Genomic DNA, 26,877 nt, shown 5'->3' with positions numbered 1-26,877 from the left:
GTGGGAATTGCATCCAAGACATTTTGTTCTTTGTTCTAAATTATTTCTTCTCTTTTCCTGAGAATGTAAAGAAGGCTTTGCAAAGTATAGTATGCTTGAGAAAAGATCCCAGCCTTGAAGTTGATTCTTTCCCTTTGAAGATGGTAAATACCAAAGATTTACATACCTTTGAGCTTGATCAAGACCTTTCTTCTAAATCTTGTGATGACCATCTTCAAATTGATGAACCTCAAGAGACCAAGACTAATTCTATACCTGTTGTACATACCCCTACACCTTGTAAAATTCCAGATCAGTATAGACCTCTTGTTTTACCTTCTGTTCTCCATGCTTTCCCCAAAAACTATGATCTATACTTGCCGAGGTTTGATGGTGAAAGTAAGAATTTCAACGCTGAGCAACATGTGCAGAATTTTGAGAATTTTCTAGATCTTTTTGAAGTGGATGAATAAGATGTTAGTATAAGGCTTTTTGCTCTTTCTTTGCAAGCCAAAGTCAAGAGTTGGTTCAAAACCCTGCCTGATGCGAGCATCTCAGATTTCTGGCATTTCATCAAAGTTTTTCTCAACAGGTGGATGATCGGGCAGAACCTTTTCTTGATTATAGAAGAGTATAAGCAACTGAAAAGAATGCCAGGGGAGACAGTACAATAGTTTTCAGCCAGATTTAATCAAGTTTATTATTCAATGCCAGTTGAGATAAGGCCTTCTCCTAGATCTTCTCTCTTGCACTATCCGGGTGCCTTTGATTCGGAAATGGAGTTTCAGCTGAGAGAAAGGAATATTGCAACACTTCACGAGATGCAAAACAATGCAGTAAATGTAGAGGCTCATCTGCTGATCCGAAGGGCAAGGTTGAAAGAAGAAGAGATGAAAAACATAGATCCGGCCGAATCAACATCTCTAGAGGTGAAGCTTGACATTTTGGTAAGTGCAGTGGAAAAGATGATGGACAAGATCAACGCAAGGAATGATTATGATGTTCAAGTTCAAGGCTCGCTGATTGAAAAGGAACAAGTTGCTGATCCAAAACATCTTCTTTCTGATCCCAGTTGTCATAGTGATTGTTTTATAGATCATTGTGAAGAAGAGAGAGCTGTTGATATGATGTGTATGTTTGATGATGAATTGCCTCAGTTTGATCAGTATGATGATGATTATGTTCTCCAAAAAGAAGCTAATCTGGCAGACGAATCAGCAGCTAGTTTGTGCGAAGAGGAAGTTAACTTTCAGCAGCTCGAATACAATGATCAACCGATGCATATGAGCTATGACATTGATGAGGAAAGTGCATCAAAGTTTGAAGTAAGTGAAGGATCTTTGCCTTTTTGTTTTGATTCGTTTCAGTTCATCAGAGATAACTACCATGCAATCAGAAATCAAATGTCAACAAGTCTTGATTTGAATCATCTTGAGAGCAATGAAAATTTTGCTCAAGACTTCTCATATTCAGATTTGCAACCCCCGAAAGCCATTGATTGTCAAGTTGCAGCTGAAGACTTGGAAGTGGACACACATGATTTAATGATTCAAGGTGACTATGTACCATTCTGTTTTGAATCATTTCAGTTTTTGAAGGGTAGATTGCATAGTAAATCTTCAAATGAACAGCCTATAACAAATCAACAATCTCTCAGTGTTAATGTTGAGGATGAGGCAGATAACAAAATTCTTGAGCAGCTTGTAGCATCAGATTTGCAGCCACCAAAATGAAATTGAAGGGAAGATTACAGATGAAGCTGTGGAAGATGAAATACATGATTTGATGATGCAGGAAGATTCTATACCCTTTTGTTTCGAAGCATTTAAGTTTATAAGGCAGAATTTTCGTAAAATCTCTCAAGAAAAAGATGAACAACTAGAAGGATGTCATACATTTTCAATGGATACATTACAACAGTCTTTTCAAGTTTTTCATGATCTAATAGCTGATGTTTTGGATGAGGTTTGCAGTCAAAGTATTTCTCCATTGACTACATGTGAGCTTGAAACATGTGTTGATATGAATTTGATCTGACAGCCAGTTTCTTTCTCATTTTCAGCAGAGGTCTCGTCACAAGGCTCAGATCAAAGTTTGCATTCATGGTATGAGGAAACGAGAAGTAATCCATTAGATGAGCTAAGTTCTAGTGTGCTTGAATTTCAAGATCCTTATGCAGTGTTTTTGGAGGTGGAGAGAGAATTCATATCATTTTACGGATCTGTTTCCAAGTTGTCATGGGAGTTGCCTTTTAGTAGTTCTCTCTTGTTGTTCATAAGTGATCACTTGCGGAGAATTCGAACAGCAAACAAAATATTTACTTGGTTGCACTGGTTGTTTCATTTCACTTGATCAGGTGATGAAAGAAACTGTTAAAGTAGGTTGTGATGAATAAGCTCCCCTTTGAGCATCATTTCCAGTTTGTCGGTTGTGTTTAAGTATTGAGTCAATTTTTAGTTGAGTGAGAGTCAATTTGTGTCATCCGAGTCATCAGTTTTCAGTCATGCATTTTAGTTTGAGTTTTTGACTCCATTGCCCAATGGATAAGGCATTGGTCTGCTCTCCCAAAGATCTACCCTTCTTGGCACCTCCAAGGAGCTACCATCCCCATTGGAGCCAATATTAGTTTCAGTCTTTCCAGCCTTCCTCCAGTGATCAAATATTCTCTTACAAAGTGGTCTCAGAGTGTCAAGGTCAAATTTTGTCATTTCAAAGAGTCTTCAAGAAAAATTTGGTCACTAGGCATTAGGTCTAGGGGTTGCTTTCACTCCTTCTAAAGCTGTCCAAATTTCGGTCCATGTCATCATTCTGCTAAGTCTATCATCATTCATAGGGTTTTCATTGTCATGTCAGTGTCTAATGAGTCATTTTACACCTTGTTCATGCTTCAGTTGCGCCTAGGCAAGGTCATGTCCCTCTCCTAGGGTTTTGAAAGCTAATTTCTCTTGTTTGGTCAAATCATTAGCAAAAATTGTATCCAGATGTTCATACACCTTCCCCTATCTTTCATGTACCTTATCAAACACTTCCCATCACTGAGATCCCCCAAATTCCTCATTTTTGCACAAACCCTAGTTTCTTGCCACAACTTGGCAATTTTCTAGGCTAGGCCTGTGTTTTGCCCTTTTGGACCCCTTCCCCTCGCTCGATCTCTGAGATTCCACTTTCCCCTACTTCCTAACATCCCTCCCTACTTCCAAAAATTTCCCCAAGAATTTAGAAGCCCCTCATCCCCTTCATTTCGCTTCATTTCCACAAAATTCCTTGTTTCACACATTGGGATAAGTTTCACTCAAAAGATGTTTCAGAGCAATCAAAGATGCAAATTTGGAAACCTGAGAGAGGTTTTTGTCCACAACATGCCAAAGAAGAAAAACCTCCTTCACTTTTTACATAGGTGTCATGGTTTTAGTTAAATGTCAAAAATACAATCGCCTCGGGAGAATTGATGCACCTCTGAAGTGACCTTGGGAAAATAAAGTTTTCTCCTAGATTGGTTGGCCAAATGAATTTCTTGATAAGTCAAATGATAACTAGACAAAAATATATTTCCAATGAGCTATCATGAGCTCAATTTGGAGTTAAGGAAGGCATTCAAAAGTTGACTGCAACAGCGCTCTGCCTTGAGGCAGCTTCATTTGTCACATTTTGACCAGTCTTGGGAGATTTGATTTTTGACAAGGCCAATGAACTCCAAATTGAAAAATTCTAGTTTTTCTGGAAAGTAGATTCAAATACCTTTCCAACGAGCTATCCTGCTCCTGATTTTGTGTTAGATGATCCAAAAATACAATTTTTATCATAGGTTATAAAATTAGAATAAAATAATTATTAATTTAAGATATTAAATTAATAATTATTATTCTAGAATGTTTAATTATTTAATGGAGATTTTTAGAATTAGCATATTGTTGTAACTAGATATGACTCTCCAAATGTGTCGTATCTTAGGCTCTATTATAGGAGATTACTTAGCTAGTTGGTTTGAATAGCATTTATTGTAAATGGACACTTGTTATTTAATAAGTGATCCATAATTAGAGGTAGTTAGGACATGGAGCTTATAAATAGCTCATTGCAAGAGTGTTTGGTTGTTCGGGTGTAAACTCTTGCAAATCAATTATGTAATTGTTTTTTTGATTAATAAAATTACGTGTCTGAGGACACTTCTGCCATTATTGTGGTATCAGAGCTATGGTAATGCTGCAGTTGATTTGAAAAGGAGATTCCAGCAGTGGATTTGAGGAGATTTCAGCTCAACAAAGTCTCGGAAAACTCCATTCAATTGGCCAGCAAATCATTGGTATGGAAATTGTACAGTTTTGTTTAACAGGAAAATAAATTGTTTTTATCATTGATTTTAGATTTTTTTTAAATCTAAAATTCATTTTTTTGTGATAAAAAATTGCCTTTGCTTTTGAAAAATCGCCTCTGCTTTTGAAATGCTCGTACAAGAGAGCCTTTCAAGTCTTCCTTGCTAAAGAAAATTGGGCGAAACCTCCTATCATGACTCTTCAGTATTAGATTGTTCGACTGCAAATCATTGGTACCCCAAGGAAAGAATGTACAGGAATTTCTGCTTTCAAAGCCGTCTGAAGAGTAAATCCATACTGCAAATGCGTTTTTACGATAGACTATGATTAGACTGTTATTACGTTATGCTTTTAAAGCTGTTACGCAGTTTGTATCGGCATACTCTGTAAATCGCAGTTTGCATCTTTTCTTTATTCTCAAAACAGCGTTAAACGGAAGCGTTCCAATCAGCCAGCGTTCCAACCATATTGTGAATCTTAACAGCGTTAAACGGAAGCTTTCCAATCAGCAAGCGTTCCAACCAGGTTGTGTGCCAGAATTTTAAGGATAAGATGCTGAAGCCGTGTGGTAAAGCCGTGTGGTAAAGCCGTGTGGTAAAGCCATGCGTTGAAGCCGTGTGGTAAAGCCGTGTGGTAAAGCCGTGCGTTGAAGCCGTGTGGTAAAGCCGTGTGGTAAAGCGTGGAGCCGCGTGGTAAAGCCGTGTGGTAAAGCGTGAAGCCGTGTGGTAAAGCCGTGTGCTGAAGCCGTGTGGTGAAGCCGTGTGGTAAAGCCGTGTGCTGAAGCCATGTGGTAAAGCATAAACGTTTCATGTCATGGTAAATTAAATAAAATATTTATGTTATAAAGTAAGAAGGAATAAGCACATACAATTTATGGAGGAATACGTGACATTGTTTTCATAAAAGTACGTGTTTAAAAGTGAAGACCTTCTTTTGGGCTTAATTTTCTATTGAATGTAAGAACAAAAGAGAGATAGCAAGTGGAATGTGAGAGAATGAGTGGAGTGTTTCCATGAGAGATTTAGTGAGAATATTTATATGAGAGATAATGATTTTTTATTTGTAACTTGGAGAGATAAGGTGTGTTTGATAATTTGTTTTCAAGAAGCTATTTTTTTTAATTGGGATCATCATATTTGTAACTCAAAGTAATTTTACTTTGAGGGGGGGTAAATTTTTTTTTTCCCAGGTTGTGCAAAGCACCATTGTAAAAAGTCAAATTTTGAAAGTTGCCCTGTAAAAATTTGAGAAATTGACTAGAGCCAAGTGCAAAGCTCAGTCAATATTCTCCTATTTTGACGACTATTCGAGGGTCAAGGCCAAGCCCCGATAGATCGTGTTTTTGCGTGGTGTGTTGTGCTGACTATCTTGTACTTTCTGTTCTACTTTTTGGTGCGTCTCTTCAACGACAAAAATGTCTAAGTTGATTAACTTATTTTCTGATTCCGACAAACTTGAGGGCACTAAATCTTATAAAACGTGGCATCGTCTTATTGAAAGCACACTCATTTACAATGAATTATGGCAAGGAATATGTGATGGAGATGTAAAGCCGAATAAACCCACAGATGCAGATCCACTGGCAAAATGGGAAATCAAGAATGCTAAAGCCTTAGCTCTTATTAAATCGTCTGTGAATGATGAAATGTATGTACATATAGAGAATGCCACAGATGCATGGACTGCCTTGAAAACTTTTAAAGACCTCTTTGATACTCAACCAGAATCAAAGAAGGTTGATATACAGCTAAAATTGTTGCAACAAAAATTAACTGAAGATGGTGATATTCTTGAATATCTCTCCAGACTTGAGAATATTAAGCAAGAAATTATTAATGCTGGTTTTCCCGCAATTGATGATAGCTTTATGGTCACAATTGTAATTGCTGGGCTTCCTTCTTCCTATACGCATTTTTTAGAAACTTTACAAGTAACTAGGAAATTAGAAAAACTAAAGTTTGATGAACTTTGTGAAATGTTAAGTCAGCATGATAAAACTTTTGGAAAGAAGAAGAAATTTGGTGAAGATGTTTTTCTCACAGAAGCCAACACAAGTAAGTCTTCAGCAGATAGTTCTCGAGGAAGAGGCCGATGGAATCAAAATCAAGCAACACATAATCGAGGTCGAAGCCAAAGTAGAGGCAACAATTTTAACAGAGGAGGAAGAAATAATTTTCAAGGTAGAGGAAACAATCAAGGAAGAGGCAATTTTCAAGGACAAGGATATAATGGTCAAGGTAGAGGACAATCTCCAAATAGAGGTCAAAGCAGAGGCAGAGGACAATCTTCAGGACGAGGAAGAGACTTTAGTCAAATTGTGTGTCGAAGATGCAACAAAGTTGGCCATTATGCTGAAGATTGTCGAACTTCACTTAATAAAATTCCCAAGTTTCAGCAGCATTCAGCACAATTTGCAAATGATCAAGATGAAGATAACTCAGAATATGTGTTTACTTCCTCACCAGCATCACAAATTTCATCTCATCTTAGAAGTGACTATGAAGATGCCTGGATCTTGGATTCCGGGGCAACTCAGCACATGACTTGTCGACGTGATTTTTTCTGGAAGTTTCAAGAATGCCAACTTAATTCAATTTTTCTTGCTGATGATACAAAACATACTCCTTATGGAAAAGGAGTAGTGAAAGTTTTTCTCCCTGACATTGGAGAAAAATTGATTTCCAATGTATGGTATGTACCTAGTTTCAAGAAAAATTTACTCTCTTTAGTCACGATTCGACAAGCAGGACATCAGGTGATTATGGAAGATGGCTTAGTGAAGATTAATTCAGTGAAACAGAACTTGAAAACAGTTATGACAGGTTATGAAGATGGAAAACTGTTACGGATGAAAGGGACAGTTATTCCAAGGCATTCTGATTTTGCAGGGGCAGTGACTACAGGTATTTCACCTCTCAGACTATGGCATGTAAGATATGGACATTTGAATTTTGAGAGTCTTTCTCAATTGCAGAAACAAGGAATGGTTAAAGGACTTCCCACATTCAAAAGGGAAAATGCAAAATGTGAAGCTTGCATTTATGGGAAACAAAATCGAGAAAGTTTTCCAACAAGTTCATGGCGAGCAAACAGGCGGCTTCAACTAATTCACAGTGATGTTTGTGGACCACTACAAACCTCATTTGGTGGTTGCAAGTATTTCTTACTATTCGTTGATGATTTCAGCAAAATGACTTGGGTTTATTTCTTGAAGAACAAGTCAGAAGCATTTGATAAGTTTAAAATTTTTCGCCAACTTGTTGAAAATGAAGTCAAAGAAAAGATAGGTACTCTCAGGACGGATAATGGGGGAGAATTCACTTCAAATGAATTCAAAAATTATTGCAATGAAAATGGCATAAGACGACATCTTACTAATGTTTACACTCCACAGCAAAATGGAGTAGTCGAAAGAATGAATCGCACTTTGTTAGGAATGGCGAGATCCATGTTAACATTCAAGAGGTTAAGTCCAACATATTGGGCGGAAGCAATACATATAGCTGTCTACTTAAGAAACAGATCTCCAACTGCTTCTTTAGATGGAATCACACCTTATGAAGCTTGGTTTGGTTTCAAACCTCGAGTTAAACATCTTAGAGTTTTTGGGTCAGTGTGTTATGCCTTAGTTCCAAAAGAAAAATGAACTAAGCTTGACTCAAGAAGTTTAAAATGCACAATGATTGGCTATTCTGATGAGAAGAAAGGGTATCGTCTTTTGACCAATGGAAAATTCATTGTGAGCAGGGATGTCATTTTTGATGAAACAGAGAGTAAGAGTGCTAAAGAAATTGAAAATCTTCTTCACAAATTAGAAACTAAGGGAAGTAAAAGAAATGGACAAATGCAAAGTCAACCAACTTCACCAAATTGGTATGAACTTGATTTTCCTTCCTCTGAAGATGAGTCATCCAGTCCATCTACATCAACAACATCATTCGGGTCTTCTAACAGTTCATCCGCATCTCCAAGTAGCAGCAGTTCTTCAGACAGTGAGTCTCCACATTCTTCACCTGAACGACGTACATCAGTTTATATTAATCCTCTTTATAATGATGGGGACTTTACAGAAGCACAAACAAGTGAGCACCAACTTCCGAAATGGGCAGTTCAACTTTTGAAAGATGTAAAGCCTGATGAACAGAATAAAACTGGCACCAGAAGAGCACATAGAAGTGAAGGCAATTTTTCCTTGATAGCAAATGATTTTACTGAACCTTCCACATACAAAGAGGCAGTAAAACATAAAGAATGGCAACAGGCTATGGTTGAAGAATATAAAGCAGTAATTGATAATAACACTTGGAAACTTGTTGATTGTCCAGAAAATGTTAAACCCATAGGATGTAAATGGGTTTATAGAATTAAGTATAATCAGAAGGGTGAACTTGACAAGTATAAAGCATGACTTGTCGCAAAAGGTTTTGCACAGCAGGAAGGCATTGATTATGAAGAAACTTTTGCTCCAACAGCTAAATGGAACACCATCCGATTAACACTTGCATTGGCCGCTCAAAAAGGATGGAAAGTTCATCAAATGGATGTAAAAAGTGCTTTTCTCAACGGGGATTTACAGGAGGACGTATATATGACCCAACCACCAGGTTTTGAAGTGGAAGGACAAGAACATAAAGTTTGCAAATTGATCAAGGCTTTATATGGGTTAAAACAAGCACCCCGAGCGTGGTATGCAAAGATGGATGATTACCTTAAGAAAGTTGGTTTTCATCGCAGTGAATCTGATGATACTTTGTATGTGCGACAACAGGGAAAATATTTTGTAATTCTTGTTATGTATGTAGATGATTTGATCATCACTGGCAATCATGATGATCATATTGCGCAGGTAAAAAAGGAGTTACATGCAAGTTTTAAGATGACAGATTTGGGATTACTTCACTACTATCTTGGAGTTGAAGTCTTCCAACGTCCACATCATATTTTCATTTCTCAGAGTAAGTATGCTGCAGAGGTTCTTCAGCGATTTGGCATGCAAGATTGCAAGCCCGTTCTCACCCCCATGGAGCAAAACTTGAAACTTTCAAAATTTGAAGGGGGGGGAAAGGTGGACAGTACAACTTACAGACAGTTGATTGGCAGCTTGATTTATTTGACCAATACTCGTCCTGATCTATCTTATGCAGTCAGTATTCTTTCACGTTTTATGCAGGAACCACGAGACAGCCACTGGAATGCAGCCAAAAGAGTTCTTCGATATATCCAAGGAACAAAAGATTTTGGTCTTCTTTACACAAAGACTAAAAATTTTGTACTTGGTGGATATTCTGATGTCGACTTTGCTGGAAGTATTGATGATCGAGCATCAACATCAGGTTATTTAATGAACATGGGGTCAGCAGCAGTATCTTGGAGTTGTAAGAAACAAGCTACAGTGGCCACTTCTTCAGCAGAAGCAGAGTACATTTCAGCATGGGAAGCAGCATGTGAAATTGTTTGGTTGCGCCGAATTTTGCAGGACTTGGGCATTTCTCAGGGAGAAGCTACATCATTGTTCATTGACAACCAGTCAACCATCAAACTTGCCAAGAACCCAGTTTTTCATTCAAAGACAAAGAATGTGGATACCAAGTATCATCATATCAGGTCGCTCATTGCCAAAGATGTCCTCAAACCAGTTTATTGTCCTTCCGAAGATCAGATCTCCGACATTTTCACCAAACCGCTTGGCAGAATAAAATTTACTAAGTTCAGGGATGAACTTGGTATTTGTTGTAATGTATCTTTGGATCATAGGGGGGAATGTTAGATGATCCAAAAATACAATTTTTATCATAGGTTATAAAATTAGAATAAAATAATTATTAATTTAAGATATTAAATTAATAATTATTATTCTAGAATGTTTAATTATTTAATGGATATTTTTAGAATTAGCATATTGTTGTAACTAGATATGACTCTCCAAATGTGTCGTATCTTAGGCTCTATTATAGGAGATTAGTTAGCTAGTTGGTTTGAATAGCATTTATTGTAAATGGACACTTGTTATTTAATAAGTGATCCATAATTAGAGGTAGTTAGGACATGGAGCTTATAAATAGCTCATTGCAAGAGTGTTTGGTTGTTCGGGTGTAAACTCTTGCAAATCAATTATGTAATTGTTTTTTTGATTAATAAAATTACGTGTCTGAGGACACTTCTACCATTATTTTGACACTAGGAAGGCCTCCAAAAGCCTACTGCAAAACGCACTATGTAGCTGGGTGCGCGCTACGCATCAGGGTGGGCGCGCTACGCACCTGGAGCGCGCTACACATCAGGCCACACTTTGCAGTGTAATTTTGCATGGGCATTACGCATCAGGGGCGCGCTACACATTGGGTGAGGCGCGCTATCCATTGGAGTTGATGCCCAGACTTTGTCCGAAACATATTCAAACACCTCTTCTCACGCATCAAATCACAGGTACAATTGAAGAACATGAAGAGTAGGCTTTGGAGGTAGACTTTGCTAATGCATACCTTGGAGGTGGTGCACTTAGTATGGGAAAGGTTTTCAAAATATGAAGGATATGCTTCAGGACTCCGTTTGCTGGTGACTATGTTGATACAAGGTGTCATGATTTCTGTGGTAGGCAAGAAATAAGGATAGTAGCAGTTGATGCATTAGGTCATCCTGGGGAGGGACAATTCAGATATCAAAAACTTATTCGAAATTCATGGCTATTCAAATTTCATCGATAAGTTTGGTATTGACACAGAGCAACAATCTTGGAGCTGAAGAGGATGAAGAATGCTCAGGCAGTGACAAGAATGCTATCAACATCAGGTTCAGTCAACAAATAGAAATTACAGATGGTTAAGAGGGTGATCAAGTACTTGGAGTAGCGCAACAAACAGCTGGAAGATGAACACACACTTTATAAGCTGCGGAAAATCCGGGAAGACTGAGGATTGGCCCGCAAGAGACCCGGTGATTTGACACTTATTGAGCGAGAGTCTATGCTCATCCGGGTGAACACTCATTTAGAGAAATTGTTGGCCAAGGCAAATAGAGACAAAGATATGCTCCGCCACATGAAGAATCATTATTGGGCCCGCATGCATGTGTGCAAAGCGAAAATGAAGGTACTCAAAGCACGCTTGGCCAAGGCACTAAAACGGAGGAAAAGGCCCAATCCACTTCAGATTTTGGCTGAAACCACCTTGAAGGAGCATAGTGATCAATGATGCACCTCCAGCTCAAAATTCAGGAAATTTGGAGCAATTTTGGTCAATTTTGAATTTTTTTTGCTAAAAACAGGTTTTTGCCCTCAACGCGTAGCGTGCCGCACGCTACCCTGAAGTTGGGGAGGTCCATTTCACAAAAACTCAGCATTTTTGGATTTTTCATGACAAATTACACTTTCTCAGCCATTGCCAAGACATTTCATTGAGGTTTGGGCCCCCAAAAGGTCAAAAGACAAGAAAACAATGACCTTCTGCCACTTTTTGGACACACAGGAAGCAGTCTTGGGCAATTGCATTTTTGGAGGGGCAACTGGCCACCAAATTGAGAAATTCGACTTGGGATGGAGAGGAGACATCTAGACCTTTCCAACAAGCCCACTTGTGCCTCATTTGGATTCTGGGAAGTGCCCCAATAGTGGGCTCAAAGGCGCACTACGTGTTGAGAAATGGCGCGCTACGCATGAGGACATTTTCTCAATTTTTCACCTTCAGCACAGGAAAACACAGCATTTGACTAGTTTTGACTTTTTGGTGGGATTTTTCATCCTCCTTGATGTAATTGATGTAATTTTATGTTGAGATGACACTTTTTTACCTATTCTAGAAGATTCATTCATAAAATGGCAAAAAATTAATGAATGAATTGGTTTCCTAGCTTATAGAGGCAAGTTGTTTTGATTGCCTAGATTGTAGTGCTCAGTTTAGAATTGGTTGAAACAGCTCCTAGGATGATGAGCTCGACCCCTAGAGGCAAGGGAATGTGTTAGCTTGCCTATATTATGTACTTTCTTAGTCATTTTCATGGTTGGACTCTTGAGGGATAAGCTTAGACTGTATTACTCTTTGTATCTCTGCAATTTTGGCAAAGGAAAGGCCAGGGTTTTGCAGCACTATTTGGGATTCCTGTGGTGATTTGTGTTGATGGTGTGTTTGTCTCATGTTCTTGTAAGTTTGTTATGTGTATCATTTTCCTACTCTTCTCTTCTGCAAATTAAGTAAATGAAGTGTTAAGGTAGAATTCATGGTTTCTATGCTCTGCCTTTAAGTTTGCTTAATATATATGTTTTCATCTGTTTGAGAACTCTCGATGGTTTCTTGCTCTCCTTAGCTCCTAACTGGTCATAACTATCTGTTCACTTATTTCAAAGGCATCAAGACAATCTCCTACCTTGCCCCAAAAAGACCTCTGCAAAAACTGTCTCATCCCCGCACCCAAAATTGTCGTGCTCAGTTTTCCAACAAAACCCTAAAAATTTGAAATCAAACTTTCCCTATCAGTTTACTAGCCTAAAATCAGTGTTCTTTATTGGTCATCTCAGCCCTTTGAAGACCTTTTGCCGAGATAGACCCGGAGAGAGCCCTCTCCTGTCCCCATAGGGCTAGCTACGAGGCTAAGTGGTTTGATGTTGCCTTGGATTTTGTCTTTTTCATCCTGAGGCCAAATTCAAGCGCTAACAATATCAAAAGGTGAAACTTCCACATGTAAAAGCATTGTTTGTGAACCGTAATATCGACCTAACAAGGTAATTTTACTTACATGATCTAAAAAATAAAATATGTTTTATTATAGCATAGTTGTATAATATTATTATGTCATGCTACCTAACATATTTTCTTGAGTTAGGTTAAGAAGATAGGTAATATTTATTGAGAAATTTGTATCATGAGCCACCCCATCTACACTTGATCACTTTTTCTTTTATCTTTATTATAGCATAGTTGTAGAAGATTCCTATGTCATGCTACCTAACATGTTTTTTTTTAGTAAGGTAAAGAAGATAGGTAAGCTTTCTTAAGAAATTTTCATCATGATCCACCCCATTGCGAATTCAAATGATTCACAATCATTGCAAATTATTTTATCTCAGGAGAAACTTGGACTGAAACATGATATGTATGTCCTCCGATATCATATTTTTTCTTTTCAAAAAGCATATTTTTTCCTTGTGATTTTCTGGATGAACAAGAGGAATTGATATTTTCCCCTCATTACAAACTATAGTTTCTTAATAATAAGGTTCTGCGATGGAAATTTATGCATGAGATACATGTAAATGCGTCAGTGTAGATTTATGCTTGCAGTTTACAGGTTTTTATAATACCCTCTATTTTGTAATTTACATGACTTTTCTTCACCTTTCATTTTGTAGGTATGTATTTTGTTGTTCCCATTCACACAATATTTCTCACAAAGAAACATACATTGCATTTGTCTCAACAAAAGTATAGAATGACCAACCCAAGAAAGAATTACAACCAAGGTTAAATTTTCTTGGAGTAGTTGATGAGATGTTTTTTTGATACTTATGATAGATATGATCCTTTTAATGAACCATCTCTTGACAATTGCTTCATATCAAAAGTAAATGGTCTTCCCATATTTTCTTTGAATTTTTGATTTATGTATGGATAGCTTGATATTATCAAGTCTAGGAGGGTACCATAATAAAGAGATTTTTTTGCCTACATATTTATGATGCAACTACACAATTTGATACAATGGTTCAAGGTGTGTTTGTTATGTACACACAATCAGAGGAAAGGTAGAGTTACTATCTATTTAAACTTGATCATTTTTTCTTTTATGTTTCCACAGGTTTAATTTAGTTGTTTCCCTTAAAAATTTTGATTTTTGTGCCCACCTTTAATGCCTATTCTTTGATTTTTTATTCTATCTCCTTTGTTTTTACAGGTATTTGATGTAAGTGTGGATCTCAATGCTGCGAGTGTTGTAGATGAGTAATATCTATTGTTCCAGGCTTGATTGATGTTGGGCAGTGGATCCCCCCATGGCAAGTTTTGGGGCTTAAAGCTCAAGTTTTGGTCAATGTAATATAAAGACCCCGCAAAATGCGGGCATGGAGCACGAGAGTCTAGGGTTGTCCACCCTAAAATAATGTAATTTAATATTGAATGTGTCAGCCTACCCATGGTCCATGGACCATGGGATTGTATAAATTGAGCAAGGCTCTAAGTGTAAAGGCAGTCTTGGTCTTAAGTCATATATTCTTTTGAATGAGGAATTCACTCTGAGTCTGTAAGTCTAAGTCTTGGGTTGTAGTAGTAGGGAGAGGCTCTGTAGCTGTGGGAACAAAGGCCTGGTAGATTCTGTAGCTATGTGTGCGGACCCCTGCAGCTAAGTGCGCAGGGTGGAGTTGGGATTGTACTTGGACAAAGAATTAATAAGAGATAAGTTAAGTCTGAAATACTGTGTGTTTATGCTCCTGTTATATTTATGCATCTCTTTACGATTTTATGATTGCGCGCACTTGCTATGAATGTTGAATGATTAATGAGAATATTGGGTATATGAAATTAAGTTAAGATCTATAATAATAGCACAGTAAGGATAAAGGATCTAGAGCTGCGTGAAAGCAGTCACACAAGCTATGAAGGATAGATGGCTACACGGAGCAACGCAAGCACACATGATCGGTTCACGAACTTCCCAGGCTTCATTAAGACATCCCTAGGGTGTGGAAACCTGGCTCTAGCACCCTCCCATACTACCTCGGATGAGACATCAATCCACGCACCATAGACTGTTGCCGAAAGTGCCAATAATTTCGGGATTTGTTTGGCTAAATCACTTTTGAACCTGGGTCAGGCCCCAACAAGCCAACAAATAGTTCCGTTGCTGGGACTGGGATCTACCTAAGGGATGTCTGATGTCGTGCCACTGGAATCCAACAAAGAAGGAAATTGAAGAGTGGTTGGACAAGAATCTTCACGAGTTCGTGACACAGGAAAATAGAACTCCGCAGTTATTTGAGAAAAGGTGGCTTGATCGCTACGTGTATACGGAAATCTACGAGATCTTCTTTGCCTCCTTTCCTTCTGAATTGTACGAGTGGATCACGAGGTTAGTTGACAGCGAGGGAAGGTGTAAGCTTGACCAACTGATAGTGTGGACTCCAGAGTTAGTGCGTAGACTAGAGGCATAAGATCGCATGAGCTATGGACCATTGGCTCGACTAGATAATAGGGGGGTTTATCACTGAGTTTGCGGTAGACACGACTGTGAGCTATGGTGAAGCAAAATAACATTTTCTCAAGGGACCACAAGGTAAGTACATTAAATCGTTGGATACTTGGATTAAGATGCTGTTATGTGAAAAGTGGATTATGCAAATACATTAATGTTTGGAACGACATGATGCAAAAATATCTACAAAGGTAGTGAAGGATTAGGAAACAATCCCTTAATTTCACCTTCGCGAGAGAGCGAGGAAGAGCTCGCTCGAGTTTCTCTGAGAAGTGCAGTCAGTTTGATAAGGCAGTGCATTCCGCAGTTATAACCTCCACTTACGCCATCACCCGATTCACCTACTTCACCTTCACCAAACCTACAGTTCAGCGTGGCGAGCGCGATCAAGCTACCTGTATTCAGAGGAGTAGGGAATGAGGATCCGGACTAGTTCTAGCTCGTGGTAAGAGTAGTGTGGGAAGCACAAGGGGTTACAGATGACAACATTAAGAAGGCCACATTGGTGAGCACACTGCAGGATCGTGCGCTGAAATTGTATATAAAGCACTCTAATGATCACCCAAATGCAGGAATAATAGAGATCCAGAATGCGTTGAATAGAGAATTTAGCTGGCCAAAATCAGAGACACAATAAATCATTGGATTTAAAGAAATCGCGATGCTTCTAGGTGAGACCCCCTGGGATTCAGGTTAGTGGTTGAAGAGTACGATCCGTGAGGCTAATATGATGCTAACAGATGCACAACACTGTGCATGGTTTGTGGCATCTTTGACACCACACCTAAGGACGGCACTGTCACTACAGAAGCTTTCAATCTAGGCAGAAGCATTGAAAATGGCGATGAGGTTACATGAGACCCCATTACAAGACCCTGGGTTGGGAGTTCAACAAATCCACACGCAACTACAAAATCTATGCTTGGGGATGTAGATTTTGAAGCAAAATAGGGCACTACGGCCAAAGGCACGTGATGAAGTATGGTGTATAAAATGCAAAGGTCAGGGCCACAATAAGGATCATTGTCTAGTATTCACAAACTACTTGGCGGGAGGGGGACTAATGTTGTTGAGACCAGAAGCACACGCAGGGCCGAGTGTGATCTTTTAGATAGGACGAAAACACATGACGGACAATTGTCATCTGTTGTAGAAGTATACACAGACTCCACAACAGCTGTTTTGTAATTTCTGTAGGTCGGTGGGCCACGACGAGCATACTTGTCAGAACTACGAGTTGATTATGGAGCGGACCCCAGCCTATAGAATGTAGATAGAAATGCGAGGCCTCGACCCAGCCGTAGGGATGTTGCACGCTAGATTTCAGGGAAAGGGTCGAGGACGAGGAGGAATGGGGCGAGGAAGGGGCTGCAAACAGTTAATCTATTACAATTGCATAGGACCATGGCACTATGCTCGTGATTGTACCAACCCAACGAGAATATCTTGTTCGTACTGTGCTCAGTTTGATCATGAACCTGTGGATTGCCCTATGTTGATCACACAAATGTGCGAGAAAGGAGTACTCCAACCTCCTCTGACCTTGAATATCCAAATGAAGAGATGTGAACCTCACAAAGAAGACCCCAACATGAACATGATGCTCCAAAGTGGCGCGACCATAGGGGAAGATAAGGGGAAGTAGCCTGAGGAAGATACATGGGTTCACAAGGCTCCTACAAAGGAACCTAAGTTTGACTTAGAATGCGCAAAGGAGACATTTATGGAAGCTAAGAAGAGCTTTGTGGAGTAGTTCCGCTAGATCTAGTCAAAGGAGCATGCTACACTGAACCTGTGCACGACGATGATAGCGATGATGAGCTAGATTACATTTACCAGATAATGACATAAGACTAGGATTGGGTGAACCTGACTATAGATGGGAGAATCTCGTGGGAACATGACAGTTCCTATACTTAGGATTCAGATGAAGAAGTAGAACGCTGGTAGAACCGATTGCATGAAGTGACAACACTGAATTGCAACATGATGATTAGATCACTGCGGTGCGTGACGATAGAAGCAAGGGAACTGCCAACATATGATGGAGTAACAGTGGTGGATGAATTCCTAGGTGAATTTGAAAGAGCAGTACCTGAACAACAGCTGTATGATGCGCTAGAATGGGTGCTATGCGCAACACCTGCATGATGGTGGAGTACACATTAGAAGACTAGTGGGAACTTGCACGAATGTAGAAGATGGATGTCCTTACGGTTTGGAAGTCCCCAGCATCAAACGAGAGTCGAGCAACCAAGAAGAACAAGTATGCATGCCCACTTATGTCGATGGGTGCAGACATGTGCTGTGCAAGCACATCCCAGACTAAGGATCAAAAATCAAAATGAGACACGGCACCAGGAAAAGCGACAAAAATTCCATGTCAGGGAATTCAAAAAGCTCTGCGAAATCATGGACAATGTTTACCAGGTGAGACAAACTGACTGGGACCTACGCGTATTAGCAGTTTGATGGGCTTATAGGGCCATGAGAAAAAACGGAGCGCGGAAGCGATCCCAACACTAACGAGAGGAGATGAAACCATAAGAGTAGAGAAGAATCACCATACCATAGCTCCTGCAGTTAGGATAGCACACGAGGACCCGGGTAAAGGAATGATGTAGTTACAGGAAGTCATTCGGCGAAGGAACTTGAAACTTCGCGAACTTGAAGAAGCTTTGGTATGATTGAAGCATAAAAGCATGGTAATAGATGAAAGGGCAGGACAAGATATAGGTAGCCATACCACCGCATTAGGAGATTGTCGTCGAGAATTTTTGGCTCTGCTACCATGGCTACAACTGTAACTTATCAAACAAAGTAACCAAGGGAGTGCACTGCATGCGGAAGAATGCAAGGCGCTAATTGGCGAGAGGGTAACTAAGGGAGGCCCGCGGACCAGGTTGAAAGGTGACTTGAAGCCTCGCACCATGGGTGCGACCACCTGACTATCTATAGGAAGCATAGTCTTAGTGCCATAAGTAGTTGAAAGAGAGTGTGGCACACTAAAAGAGTCTGTATGGGAGTTGCGCGACAAGGAGGTTGTGTACAGGATCTGTATGTCACAGGGGTTGTGACCGTTCATAGGGAGCCATGCTACTGCACAGATAGGCTGGGAGGTGACCGTTGGTGTCACTGTTCATGACAAGAGGTCCAATTTAAGGCAAAAAGGAGCGGGCAACGGGCAATTAAGATACAAATTAAGAGCTATATTTGGGACGATCTGTCACCAAAAAGGCATTAATGACTTAGAAGTGGGGGGAAGGGTCAAATTCAAATTGAAAAGATGCTATAAAACCATCATGGCTAGCCACAGGATAACACTTGGTTGTTTGAGAATTGAGCAAGTACAGAGCACTGAGTGCCACATACTCTTACCACCCTCAACTACAGACATGATGACGGTTGCAAGAACAAGAGTGTGATTTGCAGAAGTTACCCTAGAGCCTCGTGTGGTCCAGGAGGAGCCTAGCGAGGTGGTAGCTGCACCAGAAGTTCCCAAGTCAACACGCATGCCATGACCATAGAAAGATAAGCAAACAATGGGACCAGTCCGGGTATCACCACGGAACCCCCGTTTAGTAAATTGTCAATGGAAGAGAAGAGAAAATTCGTCACCCTTGAAACAGAGGAGGAGGAGGAGGAAGATTTTCAAGCTCTGATCACCCAAATTGAAGTACAGGAGGATGAGGTGGAGAATGTCTTCCAAGTGCCTCCGACAATAAAGTTACCCCCTACATCCCCCCGTGGAAGGGGAAAGACAAGATACCGAAGGACCTGGAGTCCACAAAGAGTGCACTCTAGACCTCGCTCCTTTCGGATGAAATGAGGTTTTAAGGTCCGCTAATGGGATGGGTACCTAATATGAAGTTCAAATACTAGGACCTCACAGACAGCGAGAAGTTCCCACAGTTGGCTGCAGAGAAATTACTGAAGCAAAAATGGTTATGTGGTGTGGAGAGGGGTGGGTTACTCCATCTGCGATGGATACCCCACTACCACCGTGCGCCCATCACAATTTTTGTCTTCTAGCAGTAGCTGTGCTTAGTACATGATGGGTATCTCTGCCTGCAGGAGCCAATTCCCATCACGGCCTATTTAATTCACTGGATTTCTTGGTTGCCCATCAAAGGAAATGACCCCGTAGCGATAGCAGGAAAGAGCAGCAACTTGGCCCTCGCAGAAGCTATGAAGGCCAAATATAAGCTAGAGAAGAGGAAGCGAAGGTACGTAATAGCAAGCATCAAGGACAAATGGGTGCAGATAGCCACCCAGTTACTGGCCGGCAAGCTAATGAGGAAATGTTGTGCTGACGAAGTGCTAACATCTATAATTGCATTGGCAAAGCAATGCGTAAAGGCGGTCCAGTGGAACTGGGCACAGTTAATCTGTGACGAGTTTTTGACAAATTGTAGAGAGGCCCAGGAGCAGGGTAAGACCTTCCACTATGCGTGGTTGCTCTTATCCATCCTATTGGTTGTAGGGGAGCTACCGAAAGATAGCTAGTTTCCCACGATTGAGGGTGACCTACCTGAAGCCGCGAGGTACACCTCGCTCTGGGCAACGAAAGACATGATGAGGATTCGCGAGATAAAGGTGTTTTGGGTGTTCTTAGAGGCGAGCATATGAACATGGATCAACTGCAAGCCACTCTTGTCCCCTACAATCCATATCAGCTTACAGAGCATGGCAAAGTTCAAGGAAAATATGCATAACCTGTATATTTGGGTGTGCAAAGATCTCGCACGAACATGGGCGAAGCTCCCGTTCATCGTAACAGATGATGTGATCTTTGCAGTAATGGAGTCCTAGCCTCCAGAGTGGCGTGCCCCGGAATTGGCAGAAATGGAAAAGATCGCAGCATAGCAGTGAAAGAAGGATATCAAGCTGCGCATCGTGTAGTTAGTAGAGAGAAGGCTCCAGGAACAAGAAGCAGCCACACAGCAGAAGGTGGCTGAGGTAGCAACGATAGTGTAGACAGTAGAAACCACAACTATTCCCACCAATGAGACCAAGGAAGGCCAGGAAATCTCCATGGAGAAGGACATACAGGAGGAGGCTGAGATAGAGGAACACATAGACCTTGCACCAAAATCGACCCAACTCAAGGGGCTGCGCATCCATGAGAAGCCAGCCTCGCAGAAAAAGACAAAGGCATCAAAGACCTCTGCCGACCTAATCCCACTCACCAAGGGAGACCTTCTTGACATTGGTGAAAGAGTTCACGATGTCACTAAGGATGCTTTTGAAGAATTCATGATGGAGCAGACAACTGTGTTGGGGTCGCTTAGAGTGCAGTTGTAGGCATTACAGGTGTGACCCCCAGGAATGATGGAACCACACATTACAGTAGGTACATCCTAAGCTGAGCCGATGTTGTGCGCTCACACCACGAACACTTTTGTATTACCAGAAGGCATAGTCTTAGCAGCCACTGAGGGAAATGGGGCCACAACAAGTCAAATGAAGGGTTGGGGGTTGAATTTGGTTGCCCTTCCCAGAGAAACCCTATACCAACTACAGGATGGGGTAACTGTTGAGCTTTGTTCCAGGGAGGACTGCGCCCTACAGGTCTTTAGCAAGCAGAAGTTAAATTTAGAACAGATCAGCCTGTAGCACAACAACGTAGCCGCACAAACCCAAGGATTAGAAAAAGCCATGGAGGAGGCCTGTAGCAGCATATTGGAGTTGGCCGTGCCAGTAGTACTCCCAACAGTAGAAAAGATTCACCAGTTAGCGGATGGAGTCCGCAAGGCCCAAGAAGAGGCCGCGAAGGTTCAGTTGGAGCTGAACCTATAGATCGCTGAGCTGCAGCTGAAGGCACAACCCTCTACATCCTTGGAAGTTAGAGAGCAGCTCCACCACACCATTCAATTGGGGTTGCAAGAAATAGAGCATGTTGTACAGGACTGCACAGGATTGTTGGATCAGTCCCTCTTCATGCTCACCTCACTATAGGGAAGATCCAACCATATAGCGTCTGGAGACATAAGCATGGCAGTTACAACAGGCATATGACAATATCAGGGGGGCTGCACAAATGGTCACCCTTACTCAGTGCCTTGCCAAGATGAAGGAAGCCCAGGCTCTAAAGGAACAGGTGGATGCCGCGCACCAAAAGGAAGCAGTGCTTAAAGTGCGCAACCAACCTTGGCTCGAGGAAGAATTCATAGTCACCGCCATGATCGAGGGAAAGTTGGCACAGATGTAGGGTACATATGCACTAAGGCAAGAAGGTGCCCCTGACAATGATGCATCAGATATTTGTGCACAACTGATATAGCATAAAATGGAAGAATATGTTGCAGACGTCAACAAAGCATAGAAGTTGCTAGATGGACTTCGCGCGAAGATCACTGCACCAGCTGAGTGACACGGGTCGAGTCACGATGATTGTGTTGGGGGCCTGTTGGGTAGTGGATCCCCCCATAGCAAGTTTTTGGGCTTAAAGCTCGAGTTTTGGTCAATGTAATGAAAAGACCCCGCAAAATGTGGGCACGGAATGCGAGAGTCTAGGATTGTCTACCCTAAAATAATGTAATTTAATGTAGAATGTGTCGACCTACCCATGGTCCGCGGACCATGGGATTGTATAAATAGAGCGAGGCTCTAAGTGTAAAGGCAGTCTTGGTCTTAAGTCATGTATTCTTTTGAATGAGGAATTCGCTCTGAGCCTATAAGTCTGAGTCTTGGGTTGTAGTAGTAGGGAGAGGCTCTACAGCTACGTGCATAGAGGCCTGGTAGAGTCCGCAGCTGTGTGCGTGGACCCCTGCAGTTGAGTGTGCAGGGCGGAGTTGGGATTGTACTTGGACAAAGAATTAATAAGAGATAATTTGACTCTGAAATACTATGTGTTTATGATCCTGTTATGTTTATGCATCTCTTTACGATTTTATGATTGCATGCACTTGCTATGAATGTTGAATGATTAATGAGAATATTGGTATATGCAATTAAGTTAAGATCTATAATAATAGCACAGTAAGGATAAAGTATCTAGAGCTGCGCGAAAGCAGTCGCACAAGTTACAAAGACAGACAGTTGCGTGGAGCAGCCCAAGCACACAAGATCAGTTCATGAACTTCGCAGGCTTCATCAAGACATCCCTAAGGTGCGGAAACCTGCTTCCAGCACCCTCCCATACTACCTCAGGTGAGACCTCAGTCCGTGCACCGCGGACTATTTCCGAAAGGGTTGGTAGTTTCGGGATTTGTTTGGCTAAATCACTCCTGAACCTGGGTCAAGCCCAAACAAGCCAACAATTGACTTTAATAGTAATGTTAGGTCACATCCATCTTCTAGATATGGTCAAAAGTGACATCATATATCACTAGAAGATTTCTTTGAATTTGTGAAGTTTATTTCTATATCAAATTATTTACATGCATCTGCAACTAGTTACCCCAATGTTTAGAAAGTGTTATAATCAAGTTGTGTTTTTACTAGTATATGTCAACAATATCTTTTGAATGATTAATCTACCTTCTTTTCTTGCAATAATTTATATTGTAAAAGCAATTTTCAATGTATTCAACGTTTGAATTTCTATGTATGGGTGCATACTATATATACCTATAGAAAAGTAACTATGCATGTCCAACAAGATCAGTGATTCATAGAGCATTACTGTAGTCATTTGTATAAGATAACCTGTTCTTATCATGTGCATATTATGGATGTCACATTGTGATCTGCGATTATATATATATATATATATATATATATATATATATATATATATATATAATTACTTAAACCATGTTCACACTTCATGAAATTTCAAACTTTATTACCTCTTGATTGCTAATGGAATCATTCTTGTACTGTCTATTCTTTGCTTGCTTTCCATGTTTTAGGTATTCCTTTTGTTGTTTCTTTCTATTCCATGTAAGGTTGAATACTATGTTAAGGTGTTATTTTCTATGGTTAGGTTTTATTTTCTTCATTTATATAGGTCATCTAGCCACATTTTGGAAACTATCACCCAACTAAAGAAAATTTGTTCAAGTTTCTTTCTTTTCTGGGGAAAATTGGCATTGATATTGTTGATGTTAAGGTATATGTTGTATAAATAATTTATAGTCTACTATAGTTCATATTCCAGTGTTCATCATCTTTCATGTCTTATATTCTGCATTTTATCTTCATTCATTTTCGAAAGAGGAACTCAATATTGATGGTAAGAAGAAGAAATTGAAGAAATAGGAGAATAATAACAATGGAGCGACAAATGCAAAAAGAGAGAGAGAAGAGAACTAGTCTAATGATACCCTTAAATCCAATATATTGAATGAGACACGCACATACAGGCTGATGGTTAAGTCTTTAGATTTGGGGAATTCATCGGCAATTCCTTGGCACCATAATGATAATGTTTTGAAGTGACGAAACAATATTTCATGTGTAAATTTTAATCCAACCAATATTAAGTCGGAAACTCATATTGTAATACTTGAAATTTCATATAATATAATTTATGTGGTTGAAATTTTTTATAGTTGTACTTGATATTATTTAGTTTTTTTTTGTTTTGTAAGTCAAAATTCTATTCATTCAGAAAAAGATATACATTTGATGCTTCAAAAAACATGTGGTCTCACCCCGACCAAGTTTGCTGACCAAATTCTACAGAAGATGCAAAAAATACAAAAAAGATACTAGTAAGAGTGTCCACAAATGAGAGGGACATAGGCTCCAATAGACATATAAAACATAAAGAAACCTAGAGGACATACTAATCATCTGAGGTGACAGAATCTGGGTTATCCGGAGCATTTCCTGGGGGAAGTAGAGGATAGAAGCTAGACTGAACATGCCCTTTGAAGTGTGCCATCCAGATCTCTAGATTTTCCATTTTTCCACTAGATGGTTTTGTCCCCCCTAGACTACCACCACTTTCTCCCTGACCTGACACTGGAAGTAATGCATGCGTTCCAGAGTTTCCATCAACTCCACATGCTTTTCTCGATTAATTTGCTCTGGCACATCTACCCGTTCCATCAAGCAATGAATTAGGCCACGAAAATTTTCCAAGCAGGAATGCTACAATCCTTGTGGGCAAGGGACTTCATCGCGGTCATCGCTTTGAGAAGCTTGACCTCTCCTATGCCTACCACCCTTCCAAGATCCAAGTGTCCAAGGGTTGTTGCTAGTGTGGGATGTCTTTGTGCCACCACTATTGCCACACTGATTCACCTGTCCCCAACCTCTTCCTCCTCCTTGAGAAATTAGACACCGGTCTCCACAAATTCCACTACCTCACCCTGCACGGGCTCCAAAACCTACACCCTAAGCCCTACCCACCAGATTTCTCTTGCTGCCATCTACCATGGTTTCCAATGCGAGGGCCTCCTCCCTCCCCTTCCCGAGCTCCGCCGGGAGGATAGCCCGCCCACATTGTGGAATGGGACACATTTTCCACCGACCAAGTGCTCCCACAACAGTTGAGAGTGTGACCCTATCTGATGCCCTGAATTGTTGCCCTCCCATCCACCAGATAGAACTCCGAAAGCCTCTCTTGCTCCAATGCTCGTCAGAAGCATCTTCACTCTACTTGACAGTCTGTCTGAGAGGTAAGGTCATGTGCTTGAAGCCTAGGGATTCAGCTCGACCACCATCGATAGCACCACCTTCGTTATCCCTGCCACACTAGTCACTCCACTGTACATAACCAACTACCAGGAGGATGACAATTTTGCATAAGCTTGGAACCTCCTAATCACCACCCTCTCCACGACATTTCCAGCTTTTACAAAGACGTTCCTTGCCCCAAATAAACCAGAAATATCATTTACCTTCCCCAAACACTTTCCAGCCTAGTCCCACCCTGCAAGGCCCAAGAAAAACTAGAAGTTGGACTCTGTTATATGCAACAAACCACAATTCTCCAAATAAAATCCATAAACCACCAATTATGTCATGCCTCCGATGCTACTTCCGTCATCAAGCAGGAAACTAGGTGTAGCTCCACCACCAAACCTAAGCATTGAAACAAATTCCCGTCTAAATCGAATATCCACTTACACGATTCCCTCCACCATATATGGAGAGGTGACCAAGAGATACAACCCTCTCCAGTGGCCCATTTGTCACTCTTCATGAAGCCCAATGACCACGTTATACTCGGTACTTATCCCCATCGGGAAGACATTATTTAGTATTTTAATTAATATATGTAAATTTGCATTTTCATACTAGATGAACATGTACATTGTATGAAATTTTTTTAATTTAGTCGCAAAATCATACTAATTAATTTATTTTGATTAATAATGAGCACATACAATCAATCTAAAACTGTTAAATTAGCAGTTTATATTGATTAATCATGAACAAAAATAAAATGCATATACAATAACCAAATTAGTCATTTATAATGATTATTAATAAAAGTAAATGAAATGAATATAAACTACTAATTCAATCGTTTATATAATGAATATGAAACTACCAAAAGAATCTAAATGACTAATGTAAATGATAATTTTTTTATTATAAATGATGACTAAATTTTTCATATATAAGACTATCAGTAGCTAATTTATAATCTCTTATAACATGACCAAAATTTAGTCATATTTTTTTGGTCGTTAATTGGTTTCAAGCAATGTCTAAAATTTGCATATATATGCCTATTAGTAGATAATTTATAGTATCTTATAATGTGACCAATATTTTAGTTACATTTCTTTGGTCATTAATTGGTTTTCTTGAGTGATCATGTAGTAGTATATTTTGTTGTGTATTTCGTCATTAATTTTGGCAATTAATGACTAAATCAATGACTAAACTAATGACCAAATTTATGACTAAATATACTACTATATGATAAAATTAAGATAACCAATTAATGATTAAGCTAAATATGACTAAAATTTGGTCACGTTATAAGATACTTGTTGACGGTGCTGGACCCGCCAACATTTAGGGGATCTCCTAGTATGAATTCCCAACTAGACCTCACACCATTTGGTGTAGGATTCCCATCCAGTATGATGGCCCAATTACCATTATCTTAAAGTTATGCCTTATCTCTTACTTGTTAGCACATGAGAGTGGTTTACTTAGTCTTTGAACAATTAGGTTCACATGCCTGGTGAGTGCTTAGTGTCTCATTTATCAAAGTTCTTTCACTATAGAGGGATAATGTGGAAGTGGGTCTCAAGTTGAAAGGGAATAGTCCCAACTCTACTAGAGACACACAACACAATAGGACATGCGCAGCTTTCGGCAGAGTAGTCCACATGGATGCAGCATCCACAAACACAAGGTGAACAGATATCACATACAACACCCAATGGAATAGTCCACACAAGTGCAATGGACGTTATAACAAGTTTACAATAATGATTCTATTGAGTGTCTGGTGGGATAGCCCACACAGGTGAGACAACATTAACAATTGATACAA

The 26,877-nt window shown here is 40.1% G+C and overlaps 1 pseudogene; it reads left to right on the top strand.

Annotated features, from left to right (window-relative positions):
* Positions 1-26,877, top strand: part of LOC149231011 (guanosine nucleotide diphosphate dissociation inhibitor 1-like) — a 75,373-nt pseudogene that overhangs the window by 28,257 nt on the left and 20,239 nt on the right.

The sequence above is a fragment of the Pinus tabuliformis genome, chromosome J (assembly GCF_031772625.1).
Source record: "Pinus tabuliformis cultivar Carrire ecotype Pingquan chromosome J, CPIR1, whole genome shotgun sequence".
Classification (NCBI taxonomy): Eukaryota; Viridiplantae; Streptophyta; class Pinopsida; order Pinales; family Pinaceae; genus Pinus; species Pinus tabuliformis.
The sequence above is the reverse complement of the archived record's forward strand: the minus strand, read 5'-3'. Positions and strand labels throughout refer to the sequence as shown.